Consider the following 11,152-nt stretch of genomic DNA (forward strand, 5'->3'; position numbering starts at 1 on the left):
CATTCAAATGTCAGCACAAAACATTGTGTGTGTCACTTTTAAGCTTCTCACTTTCACAGAAAACTTGCCCAAATGTGCTCAGAGAAGTTTTTTTCTTTGTTCTTTACTTGCTCTGTATGTATGGTTACTTACCATTCAATATTTAATGATCTGTTGTGGGTTTGGTTCATCTTTTTCCTTTGTAAGCCACACCTCTCCAGGGTTTTCCACCTTGTTTTGTACTTCTACATTCTGCTTTGATTTTTCTTTCTCTCATGAACCTTGATTCTCCAAGATTATGGAACTGGAACTCGTGGATGAGTTCCAGTTTTTTTACTGCTGGCTTTTTTTTTTTTATTGCTGGCTTTTCAGGAAACATTTCATTCCAAATTCTCCAAGATAAGTCACTGCTGTAAGAGCAGCCTCGTTAGCAGCTTTCATTAGTACAAAAATGCCAATAAGAGAACAGCCCCACCACACCTCTGCCCAAGTGTTGGAAATCCCCATTTTTCCCTGCTCCAATCTTTTCATTGTCTCTTTTTTGATCCTTTTACCACTCCTGCAAAGACCACTTTTCCTTCTCCACCCTTGCACAGGTTTCCCCTGGCAAAGGAGGGGGATCAGAAATATCCCATTGCCTGGAAGCTGGGTGATCCCAGCTGCCAGGATCCATGCAGGACACGTGTGCCAGCATCTCCTGGGGCCTGGAGTGAGCACAGGGAAGCAGGGAGAGGCAGAGCCCATGCTACATTAGCCAGGAAAGTTTGGGAGTGGAAAACTCACTGGGCTGTCAGAACGATGTTCCCGCGCCGCTCCGCGCAGCCCGGCTTTTTGTCAGGGCAAGTTCAAGTGCCACAACTGCCTGAGCCTTCAAAGCAGCCAGGGACATTCTTTTAGGGACTGATGGAGGTGAGGGGAGGCAAAAGAGGAGGGAAATTCATCTCTCCTAAAGTCCCTGGCGAGTCCATATGCTGGGTGGCAGGCAGCCTGTGGCTCCTCTCCTGCATCCCAGGGATGGGCAGCCTCAGCTCGGACAGAGTGGGCAGCACTGCCCATTAAACTCACCAAATTCTCACCTCCTGGCCACACACTGCCCTCACAGTGCCCTGGGAACATCCTGATGGGTTTTAAAGGGTGGCAAATTGCAGGTTGTATGATTACATCAGAGCCCAATCGGTTGGATTTTAACCTCACCACCACTTTGAGAACTTGTTGGCTTTTTCTGCTCAAGGATTGTTTCCTTATTTCCATATTTCCCACTGCCACTGGAGCAGCCCAGGGGTCTTGGCTAACCAAGCTCTCATTCCTTCAACACTGCCAAACACAAAGCCACAGCAGGGCTTGGCTTTCGAGGGCTTGGTTTTACTTCAGCTTTGGAGGCTGGGCTAAAGGTTCCTCTGCCAGGCTCTGTTCATCTGTGGTTAACAAATCCAAATTGTGAGTGAGCACACACTCCCTTGGCAGGGGGACATCCCAGTCTGGGTGGGGACAGCCTCAGGTGACATCCCCACCAACTGCATCCAAATGGACAAGGAAACAGAAGCCTCAACACAGAAGGTGCTCAGCATCTGTTAAAAAATGAACCCCACCAAGTCCAGCTTCCAGTTCTGCTTTCCACAGGGGTCTTCCCCAGAATTTTGAATCTTGCTGGTTCAGACAAGAAGTCATCTTCACACACTTCCCTCCATGAAATCTTGTTAAATCCACAGGATTTATGCCACCTGCACATGCAAATACTCAGTATTACTGCACACCTCCCACACTCAAGGGAATGTCCTTTCCTTTCCAGAGACACCACTGGTGGCTGTGATGACCCAAAATAGCTCCTTTTTCCTTCCATCACTTGAAAGGAGCATTGGGTTTTTCTGCAAAAGCAGCTATTTACCCACTGACACTGCCTAGCAGACTTTAAAAAAAAGGCACTGATGCTTTAGGATTTTGGCTTTTCTATTTTCCATCTATTTGCAATCCTGCAGCTCTTCAGTGTGTAACTCCAAACCCCACACACGGTGCCAGCTGCAGCTTTCCCAACAATTCCTCTCCAGGCCTGGCACTCAAGGACACCTCACTGCCTCAGCCCCAGGGATGGGAACAAAAGGGACTTGGGGAGCAAACCTGGGCTCAGTGACTGCATTACCTGCAGCTGGAATGGGAAGATTAACCCCAAAGTGCAAATGGACCAAACTTATAAAAGCATAAAAACCCAAAATGACCCGTGGTTCATTGTGGGTGTAGGCCCTGCCCAAAATGTACCTGAAGGGCTTTTAACAAATAGGACTGCTTTTTACTCCCTTAATTCTGTCTGGCCTCTGTTTTAGGTAGCCCAAAAAAGCATCAACACCTGGCCCCTAAATTCAGTAATAATTGTGACTCTGCAGCCTGGTTATTTTACACACAGCATGCAAAATAAAACTGCTTCAGGAACTGCTGGGCTGATTTTTAACCTGGAGGCACCTGCAATGAGCTGATTTAAGAGTAATAAGCATTTCCTAATGACACACTAATGAGACAGATCTTTATGATTCTATTTCCTGAGGCTCTCCAGGCCCACCTTTGCCACAGAAGGTGAAGCAGCAGTGCCAAAAGCTCAGGGAGAAGCGTGGATGTGTTTATGGATGAGGCTCTCAACACCTTCCCCACCATGGGTGGAAAAGGTTGGGTCTGGCCTTTGAGAAAAAGAACAAAGGAGTGACCTGTTTTCCTTCTCCCAGGGCTGAGCACATCCCCCAGGGCAGCTCGATGGAAATTGTAATTATTCTAGAGCTAAGAATGGCAGTGTTTATGATTAAAAATGAAAGCCAGTTTGATGAAGAAGAATGGGTATTAAATCACTTTGTACTTCTCACTAATTATTACATCATGAATGCCTGATTTTATTTTTTAAAGGAGTCAAAACTACAAAGATTTCCTTATGCAAATATTTCTTAACACTTTAGAAATTAATTGGAACAAAAATATTTTGAATAAATTATTGAAGATGACATACTTTTTAAAAGATTTATTCATGGCTAAAAAGAACCTTCATTTTCTTTTGTCTTGAAGAATCACAGATAAACATGCTTTTGATACACATATCCTCATTTCAAAGTTAAAAAATTACTTCCATAAAATCAAATTGTTCAGGTATTTATTAGGATGGGCTGCCCTGGGAGGTGGTGGAGTCACCATTCCTGAAAATGTAAAAAAATTACATCTCTGTGGCACTTTGCATCATGGTGGTGTTGGTTTGAAGGTGCTTGGAGTTCTTTTCAAACCTTAATGATTTTCTGATTTTTCTCTCTGCTTACTAATGAGGGGAACTATGAAATAGTTAATTTAAAAAGGGTCTTTTTAATTCCAAGAATTTTCTGACAAAGCACCACATCCTTCTGGCATACTAAACCTCTCAGATGAAAGGAGCCACAGGAAAAATGCAACTGCAGAGTGCAGAGAGGAAGACAGGGCTGAATTTAGGAGCTTGTAAAAAAAACCTGGAAAAATTCACCTGTGCTAAACAGGGAGCAGGAATTCCAGGGAGAAATTCCCCCTCTCAGGGGAAGGGTGTTTGCTGTGCTAAATGCAGAGGATCTGCTGTGTGGGCAGGTGATGACAGCAAAATCCAAACAGAGGGGAGCACCAGCTCTTCCAAAGCCTCTTGAGAAAACAAAAATCAGGGGAGGAGGAGGGAAATCTGCTCCAGGATCTTCCTGTCTGGTGACAACACTGAGCAAATTCCTATTAATAAAAATTTTTAAAAATATATACTATAAATATATATATATTTGTGTATATATATAATTTGTGTGTATATATATAAATGCTAATAAAGATATATAGTGTATATATACAAATTATATAGGCTATATATTTTCTCTAAATTCCAATCTATATATTTATATATACATATATATATATACACATATATATATATACATATATATATATATACACACATATATATATACATATATATATATATATATACACACATATATATACATATATATATATACATATATATATATATATATATATATATATATATTCACTCCTATAAACAACCTTTTCCTTGAGACCAGACAATGAGGTTTGGGGTTCTTTGGGTTGATTTGTGAATAATTAAAGATTGCCTTGGATGTTTTCTCCATCCATCTTCCCACATGCAGATTTTTCTTGCCTCGTGCAGATTTTTCGCAGGGTTTGACTCTAATGATTTCAGTTTGGGCATTTCTAGGAGTTTGGAATTCCTTGTTAGAAAACCTACACTGATGGATGTGGTCCAAGTGGTAACACCCCTAAAAACATCTGTACAAATGAGGAGTGTGAGGGGTGTGTGCAGGCAAACTCTGTGTGTCCAAAAAATCCCAATTCAAAAGGAAACTGGGAAAAGGCACTGAAGTTCTTCTGTGTAAAGCAGGATCATCTTTGCCAGCAGGAAGAGGCCTTAGGAAGTGGAAATTTTTGGCATTTTCTGTGTTAGTAGCAAGCCATCAGTTCCACGCAGGGTTTGCAGAACCTCGGGGCTGCTCAGTCTGAACTTCTCCTGACCTGCCCACAGCTTTGTTTTACTTGGTTTAGCTGTGACAGCAATTTCTCTAAATGATCAGTTATCTATGGATAATCTGGCTTGGTTTTGTTATTTTAGTGTGCTACAAACATAGTTTTATAGTCACAGCAGTAATTCTATGTGAAAGGGGCTTTTTAATGACTGCAACGCAAAGATAAAATGCAGGGCCTGGTGCAGCAGTGAGAAGTGGAGACACAGGAGGAAGAGTTCACACGTGGGATGGTAAAATCTAGGGCACAAGAGACCTCCAAGGCAATAAACACCTCATCAATATGAGAAATGCAGACCGAGAGAGGGACAAAACAAAACTAAATATTTAAAATATGTGAAAGGTACCAAGTATAGTAAATTCAGATGAATAGTGGAGCTGCAATTTAGGGAAGAAGGAAAGTAAAAATGTACAGTCATGTTAGCAAATATGAAAAAATGACCATAAACTAATCCTAGAATAAAATAGAAGAAATCATCATTTCTTTCTAGCCTGCTGATGACCCTTGAATGAGATTATTGGGGTTTCAATGGTACCAACAGCACACTCTGTGCTGGATATTCAAGGTATGAATCCCATTTAGCCATAAACAGGATTTACAGTGCAGCAGCTCCATCACTGCCCTCCCATCACTGTCCAGTTGCAGACCAAGGCCAACACTCCAGAGGTGTTCAGTTCCCACAGTGGCTTCGTTTCAACAGACAGGGCTCTGCTGATGAAGACATGAAGACATTTTCCCTTGAAATGGAAAATGTAAACCCCCTCCCTCCAAATTATTATAATTTTGAAATTAAAAGGCTCTCAGGCAAAGATACGGAAATAGGACTAACAGTTCTTCACTAGGGAAATTAAAATAGAATGCAGAAATACAAAACAACACTGCCAGAGTCAGAACATGCCTGTCCCCCTGTGTGTCAGGGAGGTGTCTCAGCCCCATCCCAGGGGGGCTCAGCCCTCCTGCAGTGCCAGCTGTGCTTCTGCTGGAGCAGGATCTGCACAAGGGGGGAGTTTTCCTTGGAGCTCCAGGGCTGGGGGAGATGGGCCTGGGCTCCTCTGGGAATGCAGGGGGGAGAAAGCTGCTCCTCTGGGAATGCAGGGGAAGGAAGCTGCTCCTCTGGGAATGCAGGGGGAAGAAAGCTGCTCCTCTGGGAATGCAGGGGGAAGAAAGCTGCTCCTCTGGGAATGCAGGGGGAAGAAAGCTGCTCCTCTGGGAATGCAGGGGGCAAAGGCTGTTGTGGTGTCCCAAAATCTCAGATTGTATCCAGGTAGGAATGCTCGGCTCCCCTCCTGGGCAGAGCCTCTCCCCATGGATGATGGAATTTTCTCAGCCATGCAGGGACACTCAGTGGCCTCGAACAGGAGATAATTAATAATTAATGTCCCATGAACAGCAGAGATCTCCTGGAGGGAGGACTGGCTGTGGGAGAGATAAAGAAAACTGCCCAAAGAAGAGCAGAGAACTGCCCCAGCTCTGACAGATGGGGATGGAGCACACACCCCCAACCACATCTTGCATTGCACCCTAAAACTCTGGGGAATTCTGTCTGGGACTCCCTCCCCAGCTCACACCAAAGCATGGTCACCCCAACATGCCACTGCCTGAAAAATTCCTTTCCTCAAAATGCAGCAAGCAAATGAGCAGAATATTCTTTCCTCATGAAAAATGAAGGCTGTTTGGGACTTCTTATTTCAAAATGTATCATGGCTCTAAACAGGATTAAAATTCAGAATTAATTTGGGGGATAAGAATTTAGGAAAATATAGGGGTTTTTTCACATATTCTGCAGAAGATGAATCTATTTCCCACAAAGTGTGTTCAACTGGCCCCTGCAGCAGCACAATTGACTTCATTAGTCTGTCTCAGAGCCTTCTTGTTTTGCCTACCAATTAAGATAATCACCCTGTCATATGAGCTTTGCAGCTGGGACAAATTGGAGGTCTTGGGAAGCAGCTGGAGATGAAAACCAACCCCACAAAAGCTTCCTTGGAGTGTGTGCCTCCATCAGCTCTGTCCTGGAGTTGAAAACTAGTCCAAAAGGTGAAGAATTTCCATTTTATCCAGATTTCTCCTTGCTATAGGCAGTTGCACTCATCCCAAGCTCCTCAGGGGAGTAGAGAATTGTGCCTTGACCATCATTTGACATTTTCTGGGCTATTCAGGTATTTTTTCTGTCAGTCCTGAATCAGCTCCCCCAGCCCTTTCTGCATTGCTGAGAGCAGGAGTTGAGGAACCTGCTGAGGTGGGTCCTGGAATCAGCTCCAGCAGCACCTCTGGACTCTGGGATCTGAGAGATCGAACGGCATTTCCCACAAGATTTTTGCTGCAGCTTTTCTCAGATGCACAAGAGGAAATTCACAATCTGTGTGGAGAGCAGAGAGGGAAACAGAAAACGCCATTTTTTCTATCAACCTGGTCAACAGTATTTTTGTAGTGGCAATAGTTTCACTACACCCCTGAAACTTCTGAAGTGATAAATTTCATTAATTTCCCCCTATCTGTAATAAATCTTGGCTTGAAATTCACATTCATACATAGGAAGGCACAGATTACTTTGAAATGTTCATGACTCTATGAAAATCTGAAAAATCTAAATTCCTACTAAAACACAAAGCAAGCAAGGGAAGTCTAAGACTCCTCTGGTTCACTCGTGCTATTCCCTGTAACTTGCAGAAGTTTCCTGGGAATGTCTCAGTTTCTGGTGACCTGATGCAAGGGCACTGAAAGGAACCCTTCCCACTTAGTCCAAATTCCATTTTTTTTTATATTTCATTATATTCATTTATTTCACAAATATTTCCCTACGTTTGGAAATATTTGCCCAAGACAAAGTGCATTTCCATTGCAGCCAAGGAAATAAAATTCATGGGAATTAACTTCACAAAGCTTCAACTGGCACCTGCAGCTCAGGTCCCAGGGCCTGTTGGAAAGGGCTCTTCCCTTTGCCCACATCAGGCAAGATGTGCTTGTTTATGCAGGGCAGCAAAAGTGGGAAAAATAATTTATTTTCTGCTCAGGTTGCTGCTCTGCAAAACCCCAACGCCAGAATTCTGCCTTACTGTCGACTGTGGGCTTGCTCATGATGAGGCAACTCCATAGAGTTCAGCACAAATTCAGGTTTCCTCCTCACCAGAATTTGTCTGGATGATGAAAGGAGAATTTGGTTGTTTCACGGAAGCTCAGAGAACTGAGACCATGGAGACAAACACTGAATAGCACAACATTCTAAACTAAAGTGAAATTTCCTAAAATGTTCCCAGAGAGCTCCAGCAGAAGATGGATACTGCCCATCTAACTCTGGGGGATGATAAATTCCAGGATGCTGGGATCAGGCAGCCACACATGGAATTTATAAAACCTCATGATCTTCAGCTTGTGCTCGTTTCTTTGATTTTAAACCAAATTGTTCTGGCTTTCCGGGCAACTCTTTTGTTTTAGGTAGAAACCTTAGTATGGCAATGTGACACGTGTTTAAAATAAATAAATGGCAGATTAAATTAATCCAAGATAGGTTTACGAAAAGAGCAGATCACACTTATTATTATGTTTCTTCTTATTATTTGATCAGCCAACTTAATCTCAAAGAACACTTGCAGCTTCTTACTGCATCTCCTTTCATCTTCCTTTTTTTATTATTTTCAATCACAAGCCTTTTGTGTTTTATAACCTCTTCTGCTAAGTAAATCAAAAATACTTTGAAGAGTAATTTCAAATACCTCCTTACAATCTTTTCTCCCCCCATTCCCATTTTGCTGCCGATTTCCTCCTTCACGTCTCAGCAAAATCCAAAACCTGGTGATAGAAATATTTGTTGTCACAAAAGAATATTTTTCAGACGGTCTTACAGAGGAAAATCGAAGTGTTCTTTACCTTCCAAGCCTTGTGGCACAGAGCTGACATCACACACACGAGGTTCTTTGCTCAGACGAGCCTCCAAGCAATCCAGCAAAGATTGAGGACACACCAAGGTCAAAAGAAAAAGGGAAAAAAAGAAATAAAATAGTACCAGTGAGGCTCACTCTGTTAAAGTATTTAACTGCAGACAAACAATCCCAAAACCTGGAGAAAAATAAGCTATATCTGGATAGTCTCAGATTCAGGATGCCCTCTGAGAAAAATTTTTGGTGGTTAATTATTTCAACTGCAAAAGGCAGTTTAGATAAAGGAGAGTATGACATCACTCAGCTAAATCTTTTAATGATATCAGCTTACACTTTAACAACAACTATATTTAACAGAGCACACGGGGGATTAAAGTGATTTACTGGAGTTACTTCTGAAAATACATTGGTTGAGTTTAAATCTGAATTGTCTATATGTAAGTCTGACAGAAAAAGAAATCTTAACAAGCAAGTTTTGCAACATGGGACATTAATGAAATTGGATGGCCCAGAGTTAATGGCTCTGTGCCCTTCTGCAGGTGATGCTGCCTGGTTTTATGTTGGGATAACGGGATTGGAACAGGAATCTCTCAGATGGCAAAGAGAAACACTCAGGTAAAACCTTCCAGGAATGGCCGCTGGGTACAAACAACCTTTGTTCCATTTGATGTCTTAGGATTTTAGCTTTTGTATTTTTCAATTCCTGTGCTGCATTAGTGTATAACTCTAAACTCCACACAGAGTGCTAGTTACTGTCCTCGCATGTTGGTCAGACACAATTATTAATTACACACAGGTACTGCCACACTAATAAATTGTGTACAGTGTAAGATACACAACAATTCCTCTCTGAGCCTGGAACTCAAGGACACCTCACTGCTTCAGGCCTCAAACAGTACAAACAGAAATGAGCTGGGGGGAGTAGACTGGGGGTAAATGACTTTATTTCCTGCAGCTGGAATTGGAGCATTAACCCCTGACATGGAAATGGCCCAAACTGAAAATTGTGTGAAAAACTGGTGCCCCTCGCCACCTTGGGTGCAGCCCCTGGAGGCTGTGGCTGCCCAAGCTGTGCCTGCTGAAGGCTTTAATAAATCCCCACGTTATTCTCTCCCCTCGCCTGGCTCTGCTCTGGGGCCCTCCAAGGCATCACATTCTGCACACAAATCCTTGCTTCCCAAAACCTCCAACTCTGCCTGAGCTCAGGGCTCCAAGGCAGGCAGCGAACCCAAAGAGCCAACCCAAAGTCTGGGCACGTCCTGTCCTTGTCCTCCTCCCTCCCTCCCAAACTGTGGGAGTCCAGGGCTTCCCTCTGGCTGCCCTGGCAGGTCTGGGACCCTGGCAGGGGTCAGGAACCCCCTGGACAGAGCCCCCAGAGACACTGGCTGTGATCTCTGGCCATGGAAAACAGTTTTCAATCTTACAGGATGAATTGCAAGCTCTGAGTGTTTGATATAAGCAATAATTAAGTGTGGCATGGGTGCAAAAGTAAAATTTTAGGATTCTAGATGAGGGGTCCAAAGGGGACAAGATGGAGGAAATTGGGTGTGCCTTGTCCTTTTTCTCCTTCTTCATGCCCTCCATGTCTCACTGTGGTGTTGGCATTTTTCTGTTGGTTCAGGCTGGGGACACACTGTCCAACGTAGGTGACAGATATTGGCACGTTATTGTAAATCCAGCCCAGGGAGTTTCTGGTATTTAATGTTTGTCACATCCCACTGAGGGCAGAGCCCCACACGCTGCCCTGCAGGACAGAGCTGGGCAGGGCAGCAGAACATGTTAGAGATAAACAGAATAAACAACCTTGGAACCAGCACAGACCAAATATGGCTTCTGCTTTGGCAGTGGGGCAGAAAGACAGAGACTTTCTGCAATCTCAGAATCAACAATAGCTCAGATTCTGACACCAAACATCTGTTTGATATGCTCCTAAATCCTTAAATTGTACCAAAATCCCAGGTAAGAACTCAACACCACTGTGTTTTCCTTTTGGTAATTCCAAAATCAAATGGTTCCCATCAGTGAGATTTCCCTGGTTCCAAAAATCAGTTCTGTAGGAAAAGCTGTGTGAGGAGAAGGGGAAATGGCACTGGCTCCTGGCGAGGTGCTGCCCTGGTGCTCTCCTGGAAAGGGAAGGTGCTGGAGGGGAAGGAGCTCCTCATCTCCCACCCTTCTCCTCTCCAGTCCTCCAGCACCAACCAAAGCAGAGCTCAGCCTGCCTCCAAACAACATAAATTTAGAGTGCAGCAGAACATCATCCTAATCTTCCTTTCCCTGCAGTTGCTGGACATTGTCTACAGAGTTGGAATTCCAGATCTCTCCCTCCTCCACACACAAAAAACCCAATGCAGGCAGCTCCATCAGCTGTCTTCTCAGGATGTGGAGTTTTATACAAAATTATGTCCTTTGAAACATTTTGGTGTGGATTTTGCCCTATTTTGGGGTGATCCACCCAAACACAGGCACTGGCCTCTCTGTTGAGAGCCCTTCCAAGCTTCTCACAAAAGGGAGCACAAGGCTTTCCACACGTGAGGAAAGCCCTGGAAGGAAGTGGAGCTGCTGCAGAGAACCCAGGGGAGGCACCAGCAGGAGCAGAGGATGGAGCAGCTCTGCTGGGACAGCTGAGATTGCTCATTTGGAGTGGAGAAGCTTTGGGGTGACTGAATTATGGCCTTTCAGGGCATGGAGGGGCTAAAAAATTATGGAGAGAGATGATTTACAAGTGACAGGACACAGGGAATGGTTTCACACTGTCAGAG

General features: G+C 43.8%; 1 long non-coding RNA gene across 1 annotated transcript; it reads right to left on the minus strand.

The window, feature by feature from the left end:
• Positions 1-291: 291 nt before the first annotated feature.
• LOC146766289 (uncharacterized) lies at positions 292-9,708 on the minus strand. Its single transcript, XR_014958189.1, has 3 exons — positions 8,383-9,708; positions 8,229-8,304; positions 292-6,874 (listed from the first exon to the last, which is right to left on the minus strand). It is a non-coding gene; the product is annotated as an uncharacterized LOC146766289 (long non-coding RNA).
• Between the last annotated feature and the right edge of the window lie 1,444 nt (positions 9,709-11,152).

Source organism: Lonchura striata, chromosome 12 (genome assembly GCF_050655825.1).
Source record: "Lonchura striata isolate lonStrDom1 chromosome 12, ASM5065582v1, whole genome shotgun sequence".
Classification (NCBI taxonomy): domain Eukaryota; kingdom Metazoa; phylum Chordata; class Aves; order Passeriformes; family Estrildidae; genus Lonchura; species Lonchura striata.